General features: G+C 40.1%; 1 long non-coding RNA gene across 1 annotated transcript; it reads left to right on the top strand.

Moving 5' to 3' along the window:
- Positions 1-1,356: 1,356 nt before the first annotated feature.
- LOC122917924 lies at positions 1,357-24,963 on the top strand. The gene is made up of 3 exons (XR_006386541.1): positions 1,357-1,414; positions 24,268-24,331; positions 24,885-24,963. It is a non-coding gene; the product is annotated as an uncharacterized LOC122917924 (long non-coding RNA).
- The last annotated feature ends 242 nt before the right edge of the window (positions 24,964-25,205 follow it).

Raw genomic sequence — 25,205 nt, 5'->3', positions numbered from 1 at the left:
TCTCACGTGGGTCGTCTCATCCTTTGGCATTTTACCGTCTCACATCCGCGCAAGAAGAAAGGTAAGTACAGAATGACGAGATCCTTTGAGAAAAAGACACCATGTTCACATCACTTTTATTACACTCGTTGTTACAGTTGTCCCATTTTATTTCTTATTGTTATTAATCTCTTACTGTGCCTAATTTATGAATTAAACTTTGTCATAGGTATGTACATATAGGAAAAAAAAGAAGTATATATAGGGTTCCGTACTGTCTGCTGTTTCAGGCGTCCAAGGGGGTTGTGGACAGCCCGCGTCCCCCGCAGATAAGGGGGGGGGCTACTGTATTAAGTAATTAGACCGCGGTTACACACTTGTAGGTGGGCTTCTGAACAGCACTTGTGTTCTGAAACCCTCAGCAACCTTCTCCTAAACCTGGCAGTGCTTAGTTTCATAAAGAGATAAGGTCCCAGCCACGCCAGTAGGACATTTTGAGCACATTTAAGGACAGTAAATCCCATGCCTTCCCTTTGATTTCCTCAGAAACACGTCCCTTGTATCAAGCGGTGATAAGCCGCATGTGAGTTTTGCTCAGGCAACAGGCTGGAAATGCACGTGTGTGGCAGGCGGGCTTGTGAGATCACATCCGAAGGCTAGCAGGACTCATTTCAGTCCTTTGGAGTGTTGATTTAGGTGAGAGGGAAAGGATGCAAAGCCCGCTCCTTTGGCTTAGAAGATTATGGAGCTGCAACTTCAAAAGCTGTTTGCAGTTTTATATTTGCATCTTACTGCCAAGGTGCTCGCTTGTCTTCTCTCAAGTCAGTTGGCTGAGGCTGTTCTGAGTAAGCGGAGTGGTTTCCTTCTGCTGATGGAAGGGAATCACAGGGGCAAGAAGAGGGGCGGGCTGTAGAGAGGTATGGGTGGCTGGGAGCTGATAGGAGTGTAAGGGAGGGAAATAGGTGGAGAAGAAGGCGGGAGGATCAGGAATGAGGGGGTTTGGGGCCCTCCCCCAGTATGTGCTGCTGTGGGATACCCTGAACTCTAAGCAGAAAGAGCACGGAACTTGAGAGTCAGACAGACCTAGTTAGTTTTGGCTCCACAGCTTTGTGACCTTGGTTAACTAACTAAATCTTTCCAGCCTATGTGTCTTTTTCTGCACTATTCTCTCTTTCTGGCTGGGCTCAGGTAGTAACGTTGCCCATAATACTCCATGCCCAGCTCGATGTGGCAAGAAGAATGCTAGTTTGGGAGGCAAGAGATCAGGATTTTCGTTTGTTTGGTTGTTTGTTTATTGTTTTGTCTTTCCTCTTCATCAGCTCTTTCCCTGGGCAGGACATAGCGTCATGGTATCCAGCGTCTTCACATGTCAAATCTGTAATAGTACGTGCCCATCTCCTTTCACATGGTTTTTGGGAGCCCCAAAGGAAATCAGGTATTTGAAAAAGATTTTGTAAAACCTAAAAGAATATCCAATGAGTTATTTTAGATGCTGGGCTAAAGGTGCAGCTGTGCACAAAATGTGGGTGAGCTGCTTGATTCTTACTGGGAGATAACAGACAGGTTTCAGGTTTCAGTTTGTGACCCAGCTCTCACTGACTGGAGGTAGCTGCTTGGAGCTCCCCCTGGACAAGGATTCTGAGTCTTCGACTGGGCTCAGTGGGAAAGAGCACTGGTATTGATTATTAGTATCTGCCCCAGACAAAGGAATAGGAGAGTTGACTCATGTACCCTGTGTTTGCCCAAGAGTGAGACCTGGGGTGAGGGCAGGAAATCTTCATTGAAAAAAAAAAGTCTTTCTTTCCATGTTATTCTGATAGCTATGCAGGTTTGGGCACTATTGCTTGTATCTGAAGTAGAAGAGGGACAGAGATGGAGTCTCCTGGGCCTCTCTGAGTTGAAAGAACAGAGCACAGAAGAGTTAGGCAGCTTTTCTAGACATGTTCATAAGTTTTAAAAATGTAGATTAGACCTGTGGGTTTTTTTCTGTTGTTGTTAAATATTATTTATTTATTTATCAGAGAGAGAGAGAACACAAGCAGGGAGAGCTACAGAGGGAGAGAGAGAAGCAGACCTCCCACTGCCCACTGAGCAGGAAGCCTGACATGGGGCTCAATCCCAGGATACTGGGATCATGACTTAAGCCAAAGGCAGATGCTTAACCGACTGAGCCACCAAGGTGCCCCAAAGACCTGTGGTTTTTAGTACATTGCCTAACTTCTTCCCCATTAAACAAATTGGTTGTATTGTCCGTTATGACGATTCTACAGCTGGCTTTAGGCTGTATCCTTTTTCCTTGTGGTTCGGGCACCATCTCCCAAATGGCCAAATCCTAACATCCATTCCCTCACCCTTACCCCCTGCTTTGAAGCTACATCAGTTTGGAACAAGTGGTTTTCATAAACAAGGGGAAAAAAAAAAAGATGAAATTAGCTTCCATGTTAACTAGATGTGCTGTGAAATTTCTGCTTTATATTTAAACATTTTGATTTTAACTTCCATTATGGCACAAACCTGCAAACAGCACGGTAATTGTGTATATACCCCCAAACATGCTGAGGAAGCAGCTGATACTTCACTGTATGGAAACGGTTGTTCTTACAAGTGGCAGGGGCGCTGGAGGGGAGCAAGATGCCTGGGTCTCATTCCTGTTAATCTGTCATCTGAGCTGACAGAATACCAGCATGTTGGCTGAGAAAACCTTGGAGAGAGAAGAAAATGTTAAACTCTAATTAGCACCAGCCCCCCAAACCCAAATTCCTTCTCATTCAAGAATCAAAAGAAGGATGTTGTAACTTTGGAGGTTCTGGGGCTGGTATCAGCCATTTTGTCAGCAGACACAAACCAGCCCTCTTAGAACCCACCGTGATGGGGACCCTTGTCCCAACTTGAGCTCTGCAGAAGAGCTCTTAGAAATGGTCCTCACCTTTGGTAAGAGGGGTAAGCACACCCCCTGGCTGTTTAAGGATGAGCTAGGGAGAGTTGTGGTTCTGGATGCGAGAATCACTTCAGTGCCCACAGAATAGAGATGGGAGCAGAGTTCAAAGTTTTTGCTACTGTGAGAATTCTGATTATTGATAAGAAATAGGGGTACAGGAGGTTGGGGTTTTTGTTGTTGTTTGGGGAGTTTTGTTTTTGTTTTTAGCAGAAGGTGAGGCCTCTGAATCCTGCCTGTATGAGCAAAATGTAAACTGAGAGTCTGTATATTTTTTTCTGCCTTTTCTCCTTTCATCTGTCTTGTCTGGAAAAAATCTACACATGTCCCTAGGGGAGAAAAGAGGAGTTATAGTACTAGAGGGGTGTGTGTGTGTGTGTGTGTGTCTGTGTGTGTGTGTATGTACGTACATGAAACCAGGGATTGCAGACTGGCAGCCCATCTGTGATTTTGGGTCTCAGAGGCACTTTGGTTAATACCTTGTAACTTTGGTTAGTACAGTGTTTAAGGTTTGGTGTTTTTTTGTTTTTTTTTTTTTTTTTTTAAACTAAGTGGAGATGCACACTCTAGTTTTCCACAGATCCCTATTTTCCTATACCTTGTATTTTCAGTTTTGATGTTCAGTTTTGGGACTGTGGATTAAAACTTTGCCTGCCTTGTATCTTCTGAGATCTTGTGAAAAAGTGAAAAAACAAAACCCCAGGCATTCTGACATGAAGCTATAGCATTCATTTGTGAGTCAGTATATCATTTTATAGCCTTTAATTTCCCTAGTAAAGGGTATATTTAGTCATAGCGAGTGAATCATCAAATTCCAGATATTCCAGGATGTGTACGGACTCTTAACTTTAAAGATTTTAATTTTTCTTGCTTTATTTTGCTTTGTGCTAAGGGTGGGAGTGAAGAGGAAATTCAGGGGCGCACAAGAAGGCAAAAGGGCAGGAATGATTGATGGTCATAGAAAATCCTGACAAATTTGTAGTCAATATTGTTTGTCTAGAGCAGCTTGTATGACAAAAGAAGTGTCAGCAGCCGCCTGAAGTCTCATTCTTCAGGACGGGGCCTCTGAGTTAGAATAGGGGGCTTGAGTGAAATGCCTGTCATGGTTAATTGGAAAAATCACTCCAGATGAGTGAGGAAGGCTGGCAGTTATGCATTACAGGGAGAATTTAGTGTGTCTTACAAGGTTGATCCAGGCACCAAAAGTGACTGGTCTTAGTTTTTTCCTAATTAGGAAGGCCACTGGAAGGATAAAACTGAAGAAAAGCAGCAATGTGTTATTTCTGATCTGTACATGCTAGTCAAAGACTTCCAGCCTTGTTAGTTTCATCGTCACCCCAATCTTTACTCCAAGGTCCTTTCCTTCCTTAGGGTGTTTTTTTGTTGGTCGGTTTTTTTGGGGGTGTGTGTGTGTGTGTGTGTTTTGTTTTTTATTTTTTCTGTTCTTGCTTTCTAATGACTCCTTGAATAGGGACCAGGGATGATTCCAGTAAGCATGTGATGAAGGGGAAGACGTGATAGACTGTTGTGTTCCCCACTCCTTCTCCAGCTCTGAGTGTGAGTGTTTGCCTGGCAGTGTGGGAGTGGTCAGGACATCTCCAGCCTTTGCTCCAGCACAGCAGGCTTGGCACACTGCTCCTTTGGCGATTTATCTGTCAGTGTTTCTCACCCTCAGACAATGGAGCATCTAATAGAGCTGTGGTTTCTCATTCAGATGAAGTCCGAGAGCTGCTGAGTCTAGAGAGGCTGATTCTAGCTTCTGGTGTTGGTGGACCGCTGGTCCTCTGAGCTCCCAGGAACCGGCCGTCTCAGGGCCGCCACCATGGACACTGGGATGTGTAGGTGCAAATTGGTCTCAGGGCTCTTCAGCTGGATTTCATCACACAACATGGGTGCATGGTGCATCATAGGATTTGTTCTCTATTGTGCCCCATAGAGTTTTGAGAATTAGAGGGCAGCTTTGTGGCTTGAGGCGGCTTCTGTTTGGCCTCCAAGACTGTAGCCATCAAGCTGTGAAGAAGAGTTTCATTAGTGCTCTCCCTTGGTGATGTGTAGAGGCTGGTGGCATTTTATGAAGGGATGTGGCCCTGAAAACTTTGCATAATTCAAAACTTGAATAATTTAGGCAATAGCCTCAATTCAGTTTTATAATTCATTTGGCCTGCCAGCTTTGGAATTATGTTATCCTGAAAAGAACTTCTATTTGGAGGATGTACATCACTTTACATTTTTAGCATGAAGAGATTTTATTAATTTTTTTTTTTTTTTTTAGTATTACACTATTTCAAATCTGTGTAAACTATAACCACACTAAGATATTCTGTTGGGGTTTATGTCTAGTCACTTTTTAAATTTTTTAATGCATAATCTAATTTGTGAGGCCAGATATCCTAAATCCTGATTATAGAAATATGGGTCTAAATCTTTTGTAAGCAAGAGGATAAGCTAATAGGACTTGAGAAGTATTTGGGGATTGATTTTGGGGCTTTTTAACTACCTCTACATGTGGCAGCTTGAGAATGTCTCAAACAGAAATCAATTGAATTCAGTAAAGATTTATTTAGTACCTACCAAGGATCAGACAGTGTAGCAGACATTGGGGACTTCCACAAGGTCAGGAGTTGAAATAAAGTCAGTAAACTGAAACTAAATGATCCAAGAATTTTTTTAAAAAAAGATTTTATTAATTTATTTGAGAGAGAGAGAGAGAGAGAACAGGAACAGGGTGAGGGGCAGAGGTAGAAGCAGACTCCCCAGTGAGCAGGGCTCAATAGGGGGCTTGATCCCAGGACTCCAGGATCATGACTTGAGCGGAAGGCAGATGCTTGACCGACTGAGCCATCCCATGATCCAAGAATTTTAAAATAAAAACCAGCCTTGCATGGCCCTGAACATTGCTTAATTTTTCTTATTCTCTATATTTTTGTCCTATTCTTTTATGAAGATGAATATAATATTGCCAGTTGATGTGAAGAGAAATATTAAAGTATTTAGGATATTTTGGGGGAATGCCCAGAGAGGTAATGGAATATCTGTGACTTTTTGTTTGTTTGTTTGAGTTTGGTAGCCTATGGATGCTTCGTGTCACTTCCTAGCTGTGTGTTATTGGGCAAGTCACTTAGCCTTTCTGTGCCTTTTGTTTTCCCTTCTGTTAAAATGAAGAAACTATAAGTCACCATCACAAAGGGTTGTTATGGGGATTAAATGAATTAATGTTTGTAAAGCTCTCAGAACATGCCTGACATATTCTAAGTGCTATATTATTTTGATAAATAGTGTATTTTTAAAATGTTGTCATTCACTTTTTTGGTTTTAGTATGTATGGCATGCTTACACAATGGAATCTTTGTCTCTGATATAGAAATTTTTCAGAGCCAGCTCAACTTTCATTGTCCAGGATGACAACTCTAAAAATTCTCAAAAGTGGAAGTGAATGTGTACTAAATGCAGAACTCAACCCCAGTACCAAATTGTTTTGTGAGATATATCTCTTTGGTGATTATGATGCAGAAAATGTTCCAATCCTGGTTAAGGTGCTTGTAGTCAAAGTTTAATTGTAATTTGGAAATGTAGTCTTCAAGTGGTGTTTGCATTATCACCAATGCTGAGTTTCACGATGATAACTGATGGTCCTGAAAATGTGTTTTTATCAAGGGCTTTTGAAAAGTGGAACAAATGTAGCTAACATACTGATTCTTTATAATCTGTTTAAAATTCAGCTTCTTGGAGGAACTTTATATTTTCTGAGATAAATGTCCCATTAAACCTATTGTACATATAAATTTGGATTCACTAAATGTGGATTTGCTTAAAAACAAGATATGCCCAACTAACCTCATTTCCTTTTTTGATAGAGAGGAGAGACTGGTGGGGAGGGGAAATGCCACAGACAGAAAGTGTCTGGATTTCAGGAAGACACTTGACAGACTCTCTGGTGACGTCCTTGTGGGAAAGATGAAGATAAGGGAGCTGGGTGACAGTTAAACTAGGAGGACCCAGGGGCAGTAGATGGTGATATTCAAAGGACAGTCAGGAGGGAGGTTCAGTTGTTCATTTCTTGACCCTATCTTTTCCACATGTTTGTGTGAGGTTTGGATGCTCTCAATAGAGAGGAAAATTTAGAAATGAGAGTGAATAAGAATATGAAGTTTAAAATAAATAAAGTCTTCATTTCAGTGAAACATGTAGCCTGCATTTATAGGCTGGGGGAGATCTCACTTTCTGTGTGTGAGAAAGGCTGAGCATTCTTGTTGACTGTGAGCTCTGTCTGAATACCAATGTGATGTAGCTGCTGTGAGAATTAAGGTCATGTTCAGCTTTCTTTAATTAGAAATGTGGTTTGATAGCAAGGAAATAATAGTCCCACTCTACTCTGCTATCAGAAGACCATTTTGAGTGTGGCTCAGCACTAGATATTGTGTTTTGATTTTGTGGGGAGAGGGGACAGCAAGTGAACCCCAATAATCAAAAGCCTGGAAAACTAGAGTGGGAGGATCTGGGGCTGTTTAGGTTGGAGAAAAGAAGACTGGGGGATAGGGCTGGTGACTTGATACCTGGTTTCAAGTATTTAAAGGAATGTCATGTAGACACAAAGGAATTGGCCTTTTGCATAGTTTTAGTAGAACAGTAGAATAGGACCAAAGGGTGCAAAACGTCAGGGAATAGGAGTTGTTTAAGCAGTGAGAGCTGTTAGCTAATGAGATTATTTGCTCATTATTGGATAAATTAAAGAACAGGGACAGGACAGCCATTTAGGAAGGCTGTGCAGGCCATATGTCAGGATGGCTAAAAGTATGGGCTTGGGGGTTGATGAATTGGTTGGTGCTGAAGTTCTGGTTTTGCTAGTGGTTGTGTGAACTTCGGCGATTTAGGTAATATCTCCATACTCCAGATTTCTCATCTATATAATAGTAGTTCCTTTCTTCTATGTTTGTGAGGATTTAAGTTCAATAATTAACGTAAAATTCTTTGCACATTACCTCGTATCTAGCAAATATTCAACAAGTGACAGTTACCACTGTTACTAGTCCTGGTGTGAGGGAGTGTTGAAATAGATGCTCTTCTTTCTAAAGTTAGCATTTTATATTTCTGATCCATATAAGGACTCAAAAAGGACAAATATATCTGGGCCATTGTCCTAGAAAAACCTTAATTTGCATTTGAGTCTCTCTGCTTCCCAGTGCTTCTACTCAATGCTCCTTTCAACGTCTTCAGGGGTATATCCTGGAGCACAAGTGTTGGTCTTCTTTTTCTCAAATATATGTCACCAAAAATGAAGTAGCAGTGGCCTTGAGAAGATGAGCTCCTTTCTGAGAACCTAGGGGCATGCTTTTGCTCATTTGCTTGGGAAAGGGTGATCATATTATACAGTAAACCAGAGAAGGATATGCCTAAATTAAAATTGTGTTAGGGATTTTTATGCCTACCAATTTGTTATTGTTTCTGTGCCTTGTATTAATATAATGTGAATTCAGTAAGTATTGAAATAATTGTGCAGTTAAGGAGAATTATAGTCATTGTTCGAGAACAAAAGACAAATGCACCAGAGGCGTAGACTTGTATTACGTTTTTACCCAACTTCCACAGCAGTTTGCTGACAGAACACCCACTCCACATTTGTTGCAAGAAAAAACCATTTCCAAGAGTCTATCTTCCCTCCCCTCCTTTTTCACAGCCACCTCCTGTCTCTAAATTGCACTGTCTCTAAATTGAACACTCAGCAGAAAGTCACCAGAGGGCATACTCAGACCATTTATTATCAAGGGTCCCCAGCTGGGAAGAACCAGACAATTCTCATTTAGGTTTCCTTTGGCTGAAGAAGCAATTTCTGACTCTCACTTGGAAACACTTGGAGTCTGAAGGCAGCCTTGCTAAGTAAACCGCTACCCAACCTTAGGGAATCAGCAGAGACTTTTTACTGAGTGACCACATCCTTAGTTCTTTCTGTTCCTGTACTGATCTCAGAAATCTCCTCAAAAGCTGGGGAGGCACCCTGGGCAAGCAGAAGACCTCTGACCTGGGAATCCAGAGACATGTGGAATCTGGCTCCGGCTTTAACTGATTTCTTGAGCTTCAGCAAACTAACTTTCATGCTCTAAATCTTAGTTTTCTCATCTGTAAAACAGAAGACTAGAAAGATTACTTTGAGTTCTAGCAATCAGTAGTTAAATTCCTTCCTTTGTCCTATCTCTATCCTCTCTTCCTCCTTGATTAAACTAAAGGAGAAAACAGGATTTACTGATACTGTGTTTGGGTAGTCAGTTACTAGCTTGTAGTGGTGAAGAGACAGTTGATAAAGGATCCGCTTTGAGTGTAGACTTCCCCCGGCTCCTTTGATCAGGATTTCCAGATGGGGGCATGCCTACCCCTAGACAAGGAACGTTGTGGGACCAGTATAGTGCAGTACCTTGGAGCACTGATTCTACTCAAGAATTCAGGGGAGAAAAAAGGAAGACCTAAGACATTTTTATGTTAAACACAGATATTATGGAACATAGTTTAAATTTTTGCATGCGTTTTTTGTGAAATCAAAGATTTTTTAAAATGTGGGGTTTATAAGTTGAATGCTTTGGATTATACTTCTAGACTTCCTGGTATTCTAATTATTTTTTCATTGCATTAGGGGTTGTTGGAAAGAAAGTTTGGGGAAGCTTATCCTTGAGGCTATGTTTTGAATGTGTCTTAGGTTCGGTTCCCTAGAAGCAGAGTTAGAGGCAAACATTAAGTTGCATGCAGTTTACTGAGGGCATGCTCTTTAAGGGGGAAAAAAGAAAATAACTTGCTAATAAGTGAGGGAAACAGGATAGGAAAGGAGAAAGAGCTTAACAATGATGTGGTCTCAAGGAATAAAACCTGGTTAATGGGCATAATGAATACATTACATCATAGAGTTGACTTTGCTTGAGGTAAGGGGGCTGGGATTTTGTACCTCCATATCAGTTAGTCATTGCCTGTGGCAATTCCCACACAAAGTCTGGAGGTGACGTTTCTTCAGGGAATAGGAAGGAAAGAAGGGAGCAGTTCCCAAGAGGAAAAACAGCTGGGAGTTGTGTGCAGCCAGTAGTGTGCTAGAGTCTGCTTATATAGCTCACCAGAGCTGGCTATGTGCATTGCTTCCCAACTCCCAGGTCAGAGACCTCATCCTGATAGCATGATGGGAGTATTTGCATCAGGAAAATCAAACAAAACCCAAACATGGAGGCCATTTATACACCCACCAAAAGCCATTTGTTCAACATTTACCAGCATACCTCTGGGCAACACTCTTGGCAGCTAAGGGAGGGGGGTACCCTGGCTGGTGAAGGGGATCAGGGCAGGGCACCAACAGCATCTACTACTTTGGGGCCATAGAAGACCAGCCCACAAATGATCTCCCTGATTTGTCACTGGGCAAGCCATTCTTTTAGGATTGCTTTTCATAGCCTCTTTCTAAATGCATACAATATTGGGAGGCATAGAACTAATAACTCACAATGCACCAGTCAAAATAGCTGATTATGTTTTTTAAGTGCAAAAGTAGGGCAGAGTAGCATGAGAAAAGATCAAGTAAACTGAATTACCTACAGTAAGCGACAAGGAAGGACTCTGCTGTATTGCTCAGGGACAGAATTATGAGTAACGATACTATGGTGTTTCCTAGGAGATATTTTTAAAGGATTTATTTATTTGAGAGAGAGGGCCTGCGTGCCCATATTGGGGGTGAGGCAGAGGAAAAGGGAGAGAATCTCACTCACCTTTGGGCATGGAGCTGGAGGTGGGGCTTGATGGACCCTGAGAACATGACCAGAGCTGAAACCAAGAGTCAGTTACTTAACCCACTCAGCCACCCAGGTGCCCTCTGGGAGATATGTTTTGAATCTTGTTTAAAATACTGCACTTCATGGGACGCCTGGGTGGCTCAGTTGGATGGACGACTGCCTTCGGCTCAAGTCATGATCCCGGAGTCCCGGGATGGAGTCCCGCATCGGGCTCCCAGCTCTACGGGGAGTCTGCTTCTCTCTCTGACCTTCTCCTCCCTCATGTTCTCTCTTACTGTCTCTCTCTCAAATAAATAAATAAAATCTTTAAAAAAAAAGAAGGGGCATTCCTTGCCTTGCTTCTTATGAAATACTGCACTTCACTGAGATGATGGAGGGAGGGTTAATCATTCATTATGGGAAATTTATTAGGGAAAATTTCAAATATATATAATACATGTTGAGAGAATAGTATAATAAACTCTTGTGTTCATCACTCAGGTTCAACAATTATTAAATTATGGTCCATTTTATTTCATTTATATCCCCCATTCCCTTTCCCTTGGGCACAGGGGAAGTTTTAAAGACTTAGTTAATTGGGTAAATGTTGAATGTGGCCTAGGAAAACACACACACACACACACACACACACACACACACAGAGATCACCAGGGATTGGGGGAAAGGTTTTGACAGACTGAGGTCACGGCATCTATGACCACTTTCCCTAACATGTTAGTATCTCGTAGGAATCATTAGAAGCATATGAAATGCATTATATGAGACATGTATTCTGATTAATCCCAAGCTCTTTTTATCTCCAGCTCCTCCTGAAATGAAGAGCTGGTGATGGAAAGAAAAGAGAAGTGTCAACAGGGCTCCTATCAAAGGAGCTTAATATTCTTTGCTGTCTAAATACTTCTTATCCCCTGGGCTTTTTCTTTCTGTTCAGATGTACAGGAGCAAAATATCTGGAAAACTATGAGTACAGATTCTAAATGATCTTCCAGCCTAAGAGCAAAGGTTGTCACCACTCTAGTAAAATAAGAATCTTGACTCTTGTTTGATGGGTAAAAAAATTTCCTTAGAAAACAAACGAGCTTAGGTCTTCTTATGATAGTTTTACTGTGTTTACAGTGTTAGATTAATGGCTTACGTACTTTTCTTCCCTTTCTCTTTTTTTCCTTTCACTGTCTTTGGATATGTGAGATAAAGGATGGCCTCTGACCTTTTTCTGAGAATAACAGGTTTCCTTCTACTTTCTGGCCATTCTGCTTTCCCTCTTACTGTTGTAATTCCAGAGATAATACAGATGTGAGCCCTTGACCACCTGGAGCTGAAAGAATAAGTAATGGGACCTGAGGAAGAGCATGTTTGAAAAATTAATAATTAATTCAGTATGCGTGAATAAGCTAGGAAAGACTTCATTCAGTCATTGTATATTTATCACTTGAAACTTCTCCCAAGGTGAGTTGGAAGTGGACAAATGACTTGAAAAATTAGACCATTGGGAGCTTCAGAAAGTCAGTGCCAGGGGAGGAGTAGATATAAAACCAGCAGAGAAACAACTCTGTCTAGGTTGTTGTCTAGCTCTTTTCTCATAAATTGGTTGCAGCTACTGTATTAGAGTCGCCCATGATAAAGCCTGGTCTTTATGCATGGGGAGAACCTGAGAAAACAGCTGCTCTGGTGCTGAGGACAAGGGCGTGAGCTGTTTATCAAGGGAGGGTTTTCACTTGCTGGTTGCATGAAGAGGTTGTTGACAGGTTGTAAGCCTGGGCCCGTATGGATCAAAGGCAGAAAATAAAAGAAAGCATTCTTTCCTAAAGGATGGTTACAGCCAAAGATTGGAAAAGGCTGTGCAAGTATCAATTCCTACAACTCATCTCTTCAAGCTAGTAAATCTTGAAGATGTATTTGTTAAGTTTAAAATTGACCATATGCTGGCTGAATTTCTGTTGAGGTTTTCTCCTGTTATTGGGAATCAGACTTAATTCTCTCAGTGGATTTCTTGACTTTTTATTGAAGCATACTTTTCATTGTTTTCTTTTCATTGAAATGTCATGATGGCAAAGTAAAAACAGTTTACAATCAAGGTACATAAATATTTCTGACATGTTATCAAAAAACAAGTTTTCTAGAACATGTGCATATGTGTATGTATAGTAAAAGTTAGATTTCATTTTTTAATAGTTTACTTTTTAGAGAAGTTTTAGATTCACAGCAAGATTGAGTGGAAGGTACAGAGAGTTCTTATATAGCCCTTACCCCACATTGGTACAGACTTCCCCACTATCAACATCCTTTATGAAAGTGGTACATTTGTTATACTCAATGAATCTACACTGATCATTTTCACCCAAAGTCTATATTTTACATTAGGATTAAATTTTGGCATTGTATATTCCATGGGCTTTGACAAATGTATAATGACATGCATTCACTATTATAGTATCATACAGAATAGTTTCAGGATTTCATTATTAAAAACCTAAATTCTTGCATAACATTTATTCTCTTAGGCCACCTCAGTTTATCATCAAACCAAGCAGTATTCATGGTGATTGCATGCTACAGTATGCATAGAAATGTGTGTTACAAAAAGTACAGTTAAGCCAAAATTTCTTCTCAGAGAATATGCTTAGCAAATAAGGAGGAAGAGAAGTTTGAAATGTAAAGCTATTGTCCCAAACAATAAAGTCCACGGACAGCACGAGGATGTTGGTGTGTATTCAGTCAGTCCAGGTAGGGGGCTCCTTAAATTCAAGACCATTGTTGGTCATTGATCCTGAATCGAGGCCACCAGACAACAACTTCAGAAATGCTTTTACATGAACCCATTTTGAGCTCCTTTTGAACTTCTGTCACCCACGGTCTTTCAAAACATATACTCTCCTGAAAATAAGTTCTAATCAACCCGATTAATTTTAGTTTATGGTGGAACAAGTGCCAGCAGGTTTAATTTCCTCAAGAGGTGCTAGAATAATCTAAGGCAACCTAATCTAAGTGACCAGATGCTGAGTCCACTCGATGGTGAACATATATTAGTGGCCTTAGTCACCCTGAGATCCTAACTATGTAATGAATTTATGACCTAAAACCTCAGTGTAAGGAATCTGGATCCCTTATGCAACTTAATTTTAGTGACAGGTATAAAGGGGAAATAGAGGATTAAGATCAAATGAGGCAAGGAAAAATATAGAATAGGAAAATAGTAGGACATACATCTCAAAAGTGTACTGGAGGAAAAGTAATTTTCTCTCCACTCTTCATTGTTCTTGCCTGAGACTTCCCCACCCCATATTAAAAAAAAATTAGCAGGATAAAAACTAATTTTAATTACATACATATAGGAACTCCCAAATGATATGATACTTCAAAGATGGTCAGAAGATTGAGGCTTACAGACCATCCTGAGCTAAGGAAGGGGATAGGGGCTTTGGGCTTCAGGGGGAAAGGCTATTTATGGAACAACAAAGCAATCTGTAATGAGAACAAGAAATGTTTGGTAAACAAAGGTTGCCCTGAGTAGATTTTTAAAAGTTCTCATCACAAGAAGAAAAATTGTAACTCTGTGAGGTGATGGATGTTAACTAGATGTATTGCTGTGATCATTTCACAATATATACAAATAATGAAGCATTACATGGTATGCCTGAAACTGATATGTTATATATTAGTTGTATCTCATCATAAACAAACAAAAGACAGTAACAAATTTTGCTCTGCCACACAGATAAATTCTCAGGTGAAAAAGTGATCTCTGGTAATAACTTTCTTTCTGGTACAGGTCCTCTTTCTAAGGTAATTTCCCTTATAAAAGGGTAACTTTTACTCTGTTTCAGAGCTTCTCCTTCTGTCACTTAACATTATCTTTATGCCAAGGAGGCAGATTTTGGGGTGGCATATTCTGCTACCCTTCAAAAAGCATGTAGTTAAAGAGAAAATGGGAACTGCCTCTGAAGTATGTGTCATTCTTCAGTCTGTTGACAGGAGTATTAGTACTGATCACCAAATGGCAGATGAAGGAAGAGGCCTGGCTCTGAGGCACACAAAACTAGGTGAGCGCAGCCCTACCTGTCTCCTCGTTGCTGAGAAGATTAAAGAGATAATATTGTGTGAGAAAAGTACCTTACAAGCTACAAAGCTCTAGTTAAATGCAGATATTTTAACATAAGAATTGGCACTTATTCCAAAAGACCTTATGAGGAAACTGACATGAATGTCACAGAAGGGCATGTAATTGAATTCTAAATTGGGTTATGTAGATATCATTCCTTTAGGAGCGCAGGGATGAGAAAAATCCAGGTAAAATGAAGTGTTTACTCTTCCATGGAGTAAGAGAATAGACTTGAACTTGTCCTTTAAAGGCTGGTAAAATAAACCATGAGAATGGTGGGTTTGCAGGGGAAGCATTCCAGTCAGGGAGGACTTAAAGTAGGTAGAGGGTAGGTAATCATGTGTTGGGACCTGTGAAGAAATCTAGAACAAGCAGTATTGATTCATTTGTTTAATTATCATATAGGGAGCTCCAACTCAGTGTCAAATGCTAGAGATAACAGAGACAGTAAGTCAAGGGCTGTGGCCTCAAGGATTCAAGTTTAGAACATCTGTGTTGAAAAGTGTTGGGCAGGACCGCACAGGTCAGGTTGGAGAAATGCAGGAAAACTATTCAGGGATGAAAAGTGGACTTGAATTAAGTGATTATGGTCAAGGAGTGTGAGAGAAAAAATTCAGAGGTAAATAATAACACCAAGGTGAGAATTCAGATTAGTTTCTAGACAACTGAGTCCAGCTTTCTACTACCAGCAGGTCCTTGGATTTATTGCCTAACTTCTCCCCTGTCCAGTTTCTATAAAAAGAAGCTAGGGATGATAGACAGTAAGGACAGCCTGTGTATCTTTACTTGGTATTGTCCATAATGTAAGGATTTGGGGTTCCCAGTGTGAAGGGAAAAGTGATTGGAAGGGGATGGGCAAAGAATCAAGAGTATGAAGAAAGACGTGTAGAAAACTGGGGAGAATATCAAAACAGAGGCATGAGGAAAGCAGGGATAAATGGGTAAAAGCCACAAAAAGATAATTTCAAAAAGCACAGGGATCATGTTCAAATAAAAAGTAACAGAAGACAAAGCAAGAGGAGAAAATGGGTCTCCAAATAGTGGGTGGGGCTGCATTGGAATGGCAAGAGCTGGAATTGGGGCTTGAGTGCCTGCTCTACTACTTGAAAATTTAATGACCGAGTCACAGCCTCATGATTTGGTGGAAAGATTCACGGAGAATAATGCAGCAGGAAATACCTGACACACAGTAGGCACTCAGCAAGTACTTAAATACATTTAATCTAGGAAGATATATTTTTGCTGTAAAGATATATTTTACTGTACATACAAGTGCTTAATGAGTAAAACTAAATAGGATACAAGTCGAACATAAAGGACTGTAAATAAAGCTGAGCAAATAGGAGACTTGGAGTAGTGGTGTAGCTGAGAGACTGGAAGTCCGGCATTTCCATAAACCTTGGCTAAGGGTTATTCTTTTCTCCAAGACAGTGAGGTAAACCTAACGAGCATCTGCTAGACTTTTCTGCCAGTAGTGGTACTGACATTGCCCACCTGGTCTTTCTCCTCTGAGGTCACTCCATTAAGGAGTTTTTTTTTTTTTTTTTAATGGCACTTCATTAAGCTCTTGATACTTCTTGGCTGCCATATGCAGGAAGCCATTCTGCAGGAACCCTGGTGCTTCCCAGATGTACCAGGTAGGGCTGCCTGGAATAAAAGCTTCTGACCAAATAAGACTCTGCATTTAACAACCCTTTGAAGGTGAGGTCTGTGTGGGCACAGTCCTGACCCTTGGTTTAAGTAGTCGATATTGTGGTTGTGCCTTGGGTTGAGACATGAGAATCATGAAGCTATGTGGGTTTAAATACAGTAGATCATAAAGCACTGTGGCCTTAGTGATGATTTGATAATATATGTCTGTGACTGAGCCAAAGGGGTGACAACAGGAAGGGATGTCCTAGCATTTGATAATCAGAGAGAACTGGAGCTGTATAGATACTTGCTGCTTGTGGACTCTGAGAAGCAGGACATTTTTGTTTGTTTGTCCATTTGAATATGAATTTTAATTAGATTGTTGCAACTGAAACTGGAAGTCAGAAATTGAATAAATTTCTGCAAACCTCTTTTAAGTAATATGAGAACCTACTCAGTCTAGCTGTCTGGAAGGCTTGGTCTCAAATTTTTTATTTTATTAATAACTTTTTTCACTGCTATTTGCCAAGCTTTGGTTCAGGCATTTTGCTGAGTTGAAAACTGTGGAAATTTGTTGTAACTGGAGGGGAAAGAATCACATGTGGTTTCTTCCAAACCTTTTTCCAATTTTTTTTTTCCCTGTTCTGAATTCCATGGGAAAATTACCCAGAAGGGTTATTTTCTTCTTTAATGATGCAACAATGCTTGGTTTGCTTCGCCTGTTTTTATTTTCTAGCTGCATTATAATTACATTTTCCCACACAACTTATTTTTTTTCCTTCCAAATTAGTAGATATAAAATTCTGATGGCTCTTCAGGGAGCTAATCTTAAGATATTCTCTCCTTGGGCCATCCTTTGTGTGGGAATAGATGTTGCTGGACAGCCAGGCCCCAATCTGCAGGCTTGGTGGCCGTCCATCACCCTGGGCCCTTTAATTAGCAGTTGCAGGTGAATCATTAATTGGCCCCGCATTTGCATACATAAGCCAGAGACTTGCAGGTTTACAGTTATAAATCTTAATCATCCAGGCAGGGCATAAATGTTAGAATTCATTCCTCATTCCTTACAGTTGCCTCATCAGCTGTTTGCAAATGGTTGTCCTATATTGGTAATTTTAAATGGGTGAAAAATGACTCAGCATATTAATTTGTTAGAAAAGCATGGTATTTTGAATAAGAAAAGGCTTATTTACACCAGCCTCCTTGAGACAGCGGTAGGGAACATGGTACTGGAAAAATGACACACGGTTTAACTTTTTTTCATTGTGTTGAGTTCTTTGGTGGCAATAAGCATGGCTAACACTATTAAAGAAAAGCCTTGAGACGATTTTATACTTTCTTAGGACAGAGCAGTTTAAGTAACAACATGGAAAGTTCTTTACCCCGAGCCTATATTGATTCTGACCTTAAGGAGTCTGAGAGAAATTTAGTTGTTGTAATGTTCAGTCTAATCAAAGGGACTCTGTTGTCCGAACTCGTCTCTACTTCTCATCAGTGGGGATGCCGTGGATCTTTATTTAAGAGGGTGCTTTGCTCATTGAGTTTTATGATCCTACATCTGTCTGGAGGCAGAGATGCTCCCAGCTTCCAGTCATTTCTAAGAACATTCTAACTCGTAATTCGGTTAAAGATATAATTACCAACATCATATCCATTTACCAAAGGATCACATGTGTTGAGAACGAGACCAATCACGGGACAAAGCCTCTGTTCATTCTTGGTCTGCCACACAGCAGAATGGAAGCACAAAGGCAACTGGTATGACAAATGTGTTGGCCTAATTGATTAACAACAATCTCGAAATTATGTATTTAGTTTCATGTGAAAGATAATTTCAATATTTCTTTTAAAGGCCATGACCATGGGCACAGAGGGTTCTTAGGCTAATACAGACTAGACTAAAATCAAGTAGGTATGGACATTAGTGAGAGATACCTCTGGCTTATGTTCCTACCAATGTAATGCCTCATACCAGGCCCCAAATGTCCCTTTTTCCTTGTAAGAAAATAAACTAAGGTGGATTATTTATTTATTTTTAATATTTTGTTCTTTTGAAGGAGAGAGAGGAACACGAGCAGGGGTGGGGGAGGAGTAAAGGGAGAGGGCGAGGGACAGGCAGGCATCCTGCTGAGAGTAGAGCCTGACCAGTCCCAGGACCCTGGGATCGTATCTATGCCGAAGTCAGATGTTTAACCAACTGAGCCACCCAGGCACCTTGAGATGTGTTATATTTTTATTTGAGATTATTCTAGTCCTCCAATTGGACATTAGATGATATTGGCTGTGCTTCTCTCTTTGCTGACTGGAAGGTTCACTGATGGCCATGTTGACTTAATGTTTCAGTCTTAGAGGCCATCCTCTTTGATGTTGTATGATGTCATTTTCCAGCCATTATGTAGATAATACTTTTTCCTTTTCCCAAGTTAACCTTGTATTGTCCATTCCAATTTCTCTCTCCTATTGCCTCCTAAAAAGACCAGGTGCTTGCTTGCTGGGGATAAGAGAGAGAGGAAACAAGGAAAGGAGAAAAGTCACATTGCCTGTTAGCTTTCACAGCAATATGTTGTATAACAAACAAGACCAAATCTCAGTGTCCTACAAAACAAAACATTAATTTCTCACATACAGGTTTGTGATCGGCTTTGATGCTATGTTCTAGCCTTGCGGGTCAGGTTCCCATGTGCTCCATGTGTCTCTCATTTCAGGGCTACTAGGGGTTTCCTCTTCTCATGGCAGAAGGCAAGCAGAAGTGAGCACAAGAGACTAAGTCAAACCGTACAAGTACATTTAAAGCCTCTGCTTGGTTGTGACATGTGGGATACATTATGTTTGCTCTTATTCTACTGGTCAAAGCAAGTCGTATGTCCACGACCAATATGAATGGGGTAGGGGAAGTATACTTTTTCCATGGAGTCAGAGTCAGAAAGGATAAAGTGAATAAGTAATCCAACCTACCATTCAGTGTTTCAATAGAGAGTTTTGGAAAATTTGGCGATGCTTACTCTGGGAATAATTCTGGACCCTAGAGAATTGAGAAAGAGAAGAAATAAGATTTAAAATTTATCATTGGATATTCTGAATGGAGTCTTCCAGAAATGCAAATGAATTATTTGAATTACTTTTAAAATACTTTTGGTATTTGGAATTTTTCTTTTATTTTTTTTTTCTTTTTTAAGATTTTACTTATTTGACAGAGAGAGAGACACACAGAGAGAGGAAACACAAGTTGGGGAGAGGGAGAAGCAGGCTTCCCGCTGAGCTGGGAGCCCGATGTGGGGCTTGATCCCAGGACCCTGGGATCATGACCTGAGCTGAAGGCAGAGGCTTTAACCCACTGCCACCCAGTTGCCCCTGGAATTTATTTTCTTGAATGTAATGTTACTCTAAGCTTGGACCACTTAGGTCTCCTGAATGTTATGGATTATGCACATATTCATTAAAATTTGGTGCCAGACCCGGGAAGGGTTTGAAGTGAATCAGTGCTATCACTGACTTGTTTGTGAGTGTGCTCACTCATCCTCTATGCCTGTGTTATTCACTACTATGCCTATTCACTCCTTGGAAAAAGTAATGTGATTTTAAATGGCATGTCAATTCTTACAACTCTGTGGAGTTCTCTACAGCAAGACCAATGGCAACATTCTAACTTCTTACAAGATTTATGTGTCTGTCAAGGAGCATATAACTCTATAGGCATAGTGGGTATGTGCTATATTTTTATCAAATGCTCTTTTAATATAAGGACTGTTTAAGAGTTTACTTCCAAAGAGAATAACCACTTTTAATGAAGAATTTCCAAATTTTATCTAATTTCTGATATCTCTCTTTTCTTAAAAAAGATTTATTTATTTATTTGAGAGAGAGGAAGAGAGAGAGCACAAGAAGGGGAAGGGGCAGAGGGAGAAGCAGACTCCCCACTGAGTAGGGAGCCGGATGACGAGGACATGATAATGACAACAATGATGATAACAATGACTATAATGATAATGACGATGATGTCAATGATGACGATGATGACAATGACAAAGATGACTACATAGGATTCGATCCCAGGACCCTGGGATCATGACCTGAGCCAAAGGCAGATGTTTAACTGACCAACCCACCCAGGAGCCCCTGACTACAAAATTTTCAGTTTGGAAGTTGCTTTTGCACTGCAGAAGAACTGGTTAATATTGCCAGTATAATTGGCTTCTGGTTTACTAAGTTGTGAACAACAGCTGACTCTGACTTGGGCTAATTGTAGAGTAATACAAATGACTGTGTTATCACTGAATAAGGATGCAGGGCTGGGGGTGTGGGATGTGGTTGAAAAATCTCCTGTCTGTGCAAATTCTTTTCATAACATCGGCGATGCCTTGGACATATTTATTTCCCACAAAGAAATAACATTTCTTGATAAGTAGATTTCTTTTTCTCCTTAAAATACTTTCTGCTTCAAATTAAAAAAATTTTTTTTCTAATTCTGTTATAGGTATTTAGTAAAATGATGTAGTGGAAAGAAATTTTGGTGGCTCAGTTTGGTATAGTCAGTATAGCAGGTATGGAACTCCGAAAAACCTGAGTTCCTCTTCATGATCTACTCTTTTGATATCGTGTGTTTTTGGTGAATGTACTTCATCTCTGTGAACTTCAGTTTCCTACGCTGCATGGGGAATAATAGAAACTCTCTGATGGGGTTATTGTGGGGACTAAGTGAGGTTATAATCACAAATTATTCAATACAAAGCCTTGCTCATAGAAAATGATAAATATTAGCTAGTAATATCATTAATAGTAGTGTTATTAGGGGCGCCTGGGTGGCTCAGTGGGTTAAAGCCTCTGCCTTCGGCTCAGGTCATGATCCCAGGGTTCTGGGATCGAGCCCCACGTCGGGCTCTCTGCTCTGCAGGAAACCTGCTTTCTCCCCTCTCTCTCTCTGCCTGCCTCTCTGCCTACTTGTGATTTCTCTCTGTCAAATAAATAAAATCTTAAAAAAAATAGTAGTGTTATTAGTGCTGTGGATAATGAATGGACATGTGACCTGATATACTGACATTTGAGTCACTTGGGGGAATTATCTGTGGGGTTTTGAATTTTCCTTTTTTCTTGGCAAAAAAAAAGATTCAGGTTTTTGAAAAACTGATACTATCTATAACGTAAAAGTGGTAAGAGAAAATTACGATTATAACCCATTAACTGGGGACGCCTGGGTGGCTCAGTTGGTTGGACGACTGCCTTCGGCTCAGGGCGTGATCCTGGAGTCCCGGGATCGAGTCCCACATCGGGCTCCCAGCTCCATGGGGAGTCTGCTTCGCTCTCTGACCTTCTCCTCGCTCATGCTCTCTCTCACTGTCTCTCTCTCTCAAATAAATAAATAAAGTTAAAAAAAAAATCTTTATAACCCATTAACTGAACATCATGCCATTTTTTTTCTTTTGGTCGTACAAAATTTTAACAAGTCTATTTCCTATGTTGAAGTTATTTGGAAACCCTGTCTGGGACAAGGCAAAAGGTCTTTGTGACTTATTCATATCCTTTCACTCTTATTCTACTCTTATCCCTTACTATTTAGACCGTGGATGTACTTTCATATCACCTGGGAGAAAATATTTACAAATCATATATATGATAAGGTGCTAATATCCAAACTATATAAAGAATTCATAAACTAGCAAAAAAAAATCTGATTAAAAATGGGCAGAGGACCTAAGTTAAACATTTTTCCAAAAAAGACATATAGTTGGCTAACAGCTACATGAAAAAATGCTCATCATCACTCATTATCAGGGAAATGAAAGTCAAAACCACAAAGAGGGGCACCTGGTTGGCTCAGTTGGTGGAGCATGCAACTCTTTGTCTCAATGCTGTGAATTCGGATTCTAGGTTGACTATGGAGATTACTTAAAAGTATATTTAGGAAAAAAAAATCCACAGTGAGATATCATTTCACACCTTTTAGAATGGCTACTATCAAAAAGATAATAACAAGTGTTGTAGAGAAAGGGGAATGCTTGTGCACTGTTGGTGAGAAAGTGAATCGGTACAGCCACTATAGAAAACAGTATGGGGGATCCTCAAAAATGTACAAATAGAACTACCATATGATCCAGCAATTCCTTTTGAGTATATATCTGAAGAAAGCAAAAACAGTAACTTGAAAAGATATATCACCTCTGTGTTCATAGCAACATTATTTACCATAGCCAAGATACGGAAACAACCCAAGTATCCACAGTGGATGAATGAATAAAGAAGATGTGATATATATATATATAGTGAGACATTATTCAGCCATAAAAAGGATGAAGTTTTACCATTTGTGACAATATAGATGGACTTTGGGGGCATTACGCTAAATGAAATAAGTCCGAGAAAGAAAAATACCGTATGACCTCACTTACATGTAGAATCTGAAAAAACCCCTCAACAATAAGAAAATGTGCTCATAGATATCAGAACGGATTGGTGATTGCCAGAAGTGGGGGGAGGGGTGAAATGGGTAAAGGAAGTTAAAGCATATGAACTTCCAGTTATAAAATAAGTAAGCCATGGGATATTATGTACAGCATGGTGATTATAGTTCATAATGCTGTATTGCAGGGAAGCCTGGGTGGCTTAGTCAGTTGGGCATCTAACTCTTGATTACTGTTTATGTTGTGATCTCATTGTCCTGGGATCGAGCCCTGTGTCAGGCTCTGTGCTCGGCAGGGAGTCTGCTTGAGATTCTCTCTCTCCCCTCTCCCTCAGCCCCTCCTCCTGCTCTCTCTTTCTCTTTCTCTTGCTCAGATAATAAATAAATAAATAAATACTTAAATCTTTTTAAAAAATAATGCTGTATTGCATTTTTGAAAGTTGCTAAGAGAGTAAATCTTAGAAGTTGTTGTTATAAGAAAAAACGTGTGTAAATTTGTGTGGTGACAGATGTTAACCAGACTGGTGGTAATCATTCCCAATATATAAAAATATTGAGTCATTAAGGTATATACCTGAAACTAATGTAATGTATGGCAATTGTGCTTCAATTAAAAAAGTAAATAAGTAAAATTAAAATTCTTAAAAAAAAAGAAAATTTATGGTATCTGAGGCCCACTCTTGGATATTCTTATTTATTGGGTCAGTTGAGAGTCTCTGGACTAGATCCCATTTCTGGAATCTCTCAGTCCCTTTCTTCTCTCTTGCTTTTACTCTCTTATGATTTCTCACGTTCCCTCCAAAGCTCTCCCTGATTTCTCAGTTAGCAGAGCTGGGTTTATGCTGCAGGACCAACTCCTAAGTCTCAGTGGTTTAAAAGAACAAAGGTTAATTTCTTATGGTACTTCATGTCATCCAGCATTAGTGCAGGGGCTCCAGTCCCTGGCATCTTCCCTCCAGGATCCACATTGGCAGCTGTTCATCTCTATGGAATGTGGCTGGTTGTGGTGATCAGTGAAGAGGGCACAAGGACAGCAAACACTGACAATTCAGGGCTCTAGCACAGAAGTAACATATGTCATATTTGCTTCAGACATTTTAGCCAAAGTGACCACCTAGCCACACCTAACTTCAAGAAGGGGGTTTATGCAAGCCTCCCTTATGCTAGAAGAAAAAATAAAATATTTGTAGACAGCTCCAACGTCCACTCATTTGGAAACACCTTGCCGTACTTTCTTCCCTTTCCTAAATTCCCATTGCACCCATCTATACCATATAGAGATTTATCATTTCACAGCATGTTATTTTGAATTTTAAATCTGGAAGAGACCTTAGAAATCATGTGGTTTTTCTTCCTTTAACTTCTTTGCAGACTTCGGTTCTTAAAACTAAGGTGGATTCCGATTTGTTTATTTTTAAACAAAATGATCAAAACAACTGTTCTAAACTTATTTTTTGTTTTTTCACTGAAGGACAGTATAACTTACTGGAATGGAGAGCTACTGGAAGGAAATGCATTTTTGCATCTAGCTGCTGGTGAGTGCATTCCTCATTTCGAGGGGGCCCTATACTTCATGGCACATTTGCAGAATGGTTTTTTCTTGTTCCCTTTTGGTCTTGTGCCTACTTGAGCTTTAGTGATATTAGCAATTACTAAGGAAATAAGACTTTTGGAGAAATCTACATATTCTTGGTCATTCCAAAGTTTTATTGAATACATTTTTACAATGAAATAGCCTCAAGAGATAGGCAGGCTAATAAACCAGACATGATAATCATATCACGTGGATAGCCGAAATTAGGCTTACTCCCCAGTGAAATAAAACTTCTCAGGCCTCAGTAGAGACAGATGAATTTATTATTCTGTAGCAGCAGGGTGGGTCATAGCCTGGGTGGCAAGCTATGTAAATATTAATGGAGATTTCAAACTCCTCCATGTCTGTAGTAATTTCAGTGCTATGTTAGCAGCGGAAGGTCAAGGGAAAAAAAAAAGAGAGAGAGAGAGGTAATGGTGTGGGTGGGTCTTGAATATTTTCTACTGTAAGGAAAATCCTGTTTATTTATTTTTAAATTCTTTTTATCTCTTTAGAGTCTGTAGCCATTGTACAACCTCTACATGATGCTACATGATGGTAGACGATACTTTACTCTGGAAATCCACCGATACTTTTGGTGTAAGGTTATTTGACCTCTTTCTTTCTAATTTCACAGTGTCAGTGTTTGAACTGAATAATTTCAAACAGATTTGCCTCCCAAGGACCCTTTTCTTTGTGGAACAAACCATGAAGAAACACTTGACTAGTGGGTGAAATGACGAATACCTTCAACCTCACAAACTATTAGGAATCAATTTCTCAAGCATCATATCTAATTATTATCCCTCCCCCCATTTCAATCCAGGAATCCCAAG

Source organism: Neovison vison, chromosome 1, assembly GCF_020171115.1.
Source record: "Neovison vison isolate M4711 chromosome 1, ASM_NN_V1, whole genome shotgun sequence".
NCBI classification, from domain to species: domain Eukaryota; kingdom Metazoa; phylum Chordata; class Mammalia; order Carnivora; family Mustelidae; genus Neogale; species Neogale vison.
Note: the sequence above shows the minus strand (reverse complement) of the source record. Positions and strands in the feature narration are given on the sequence as shown.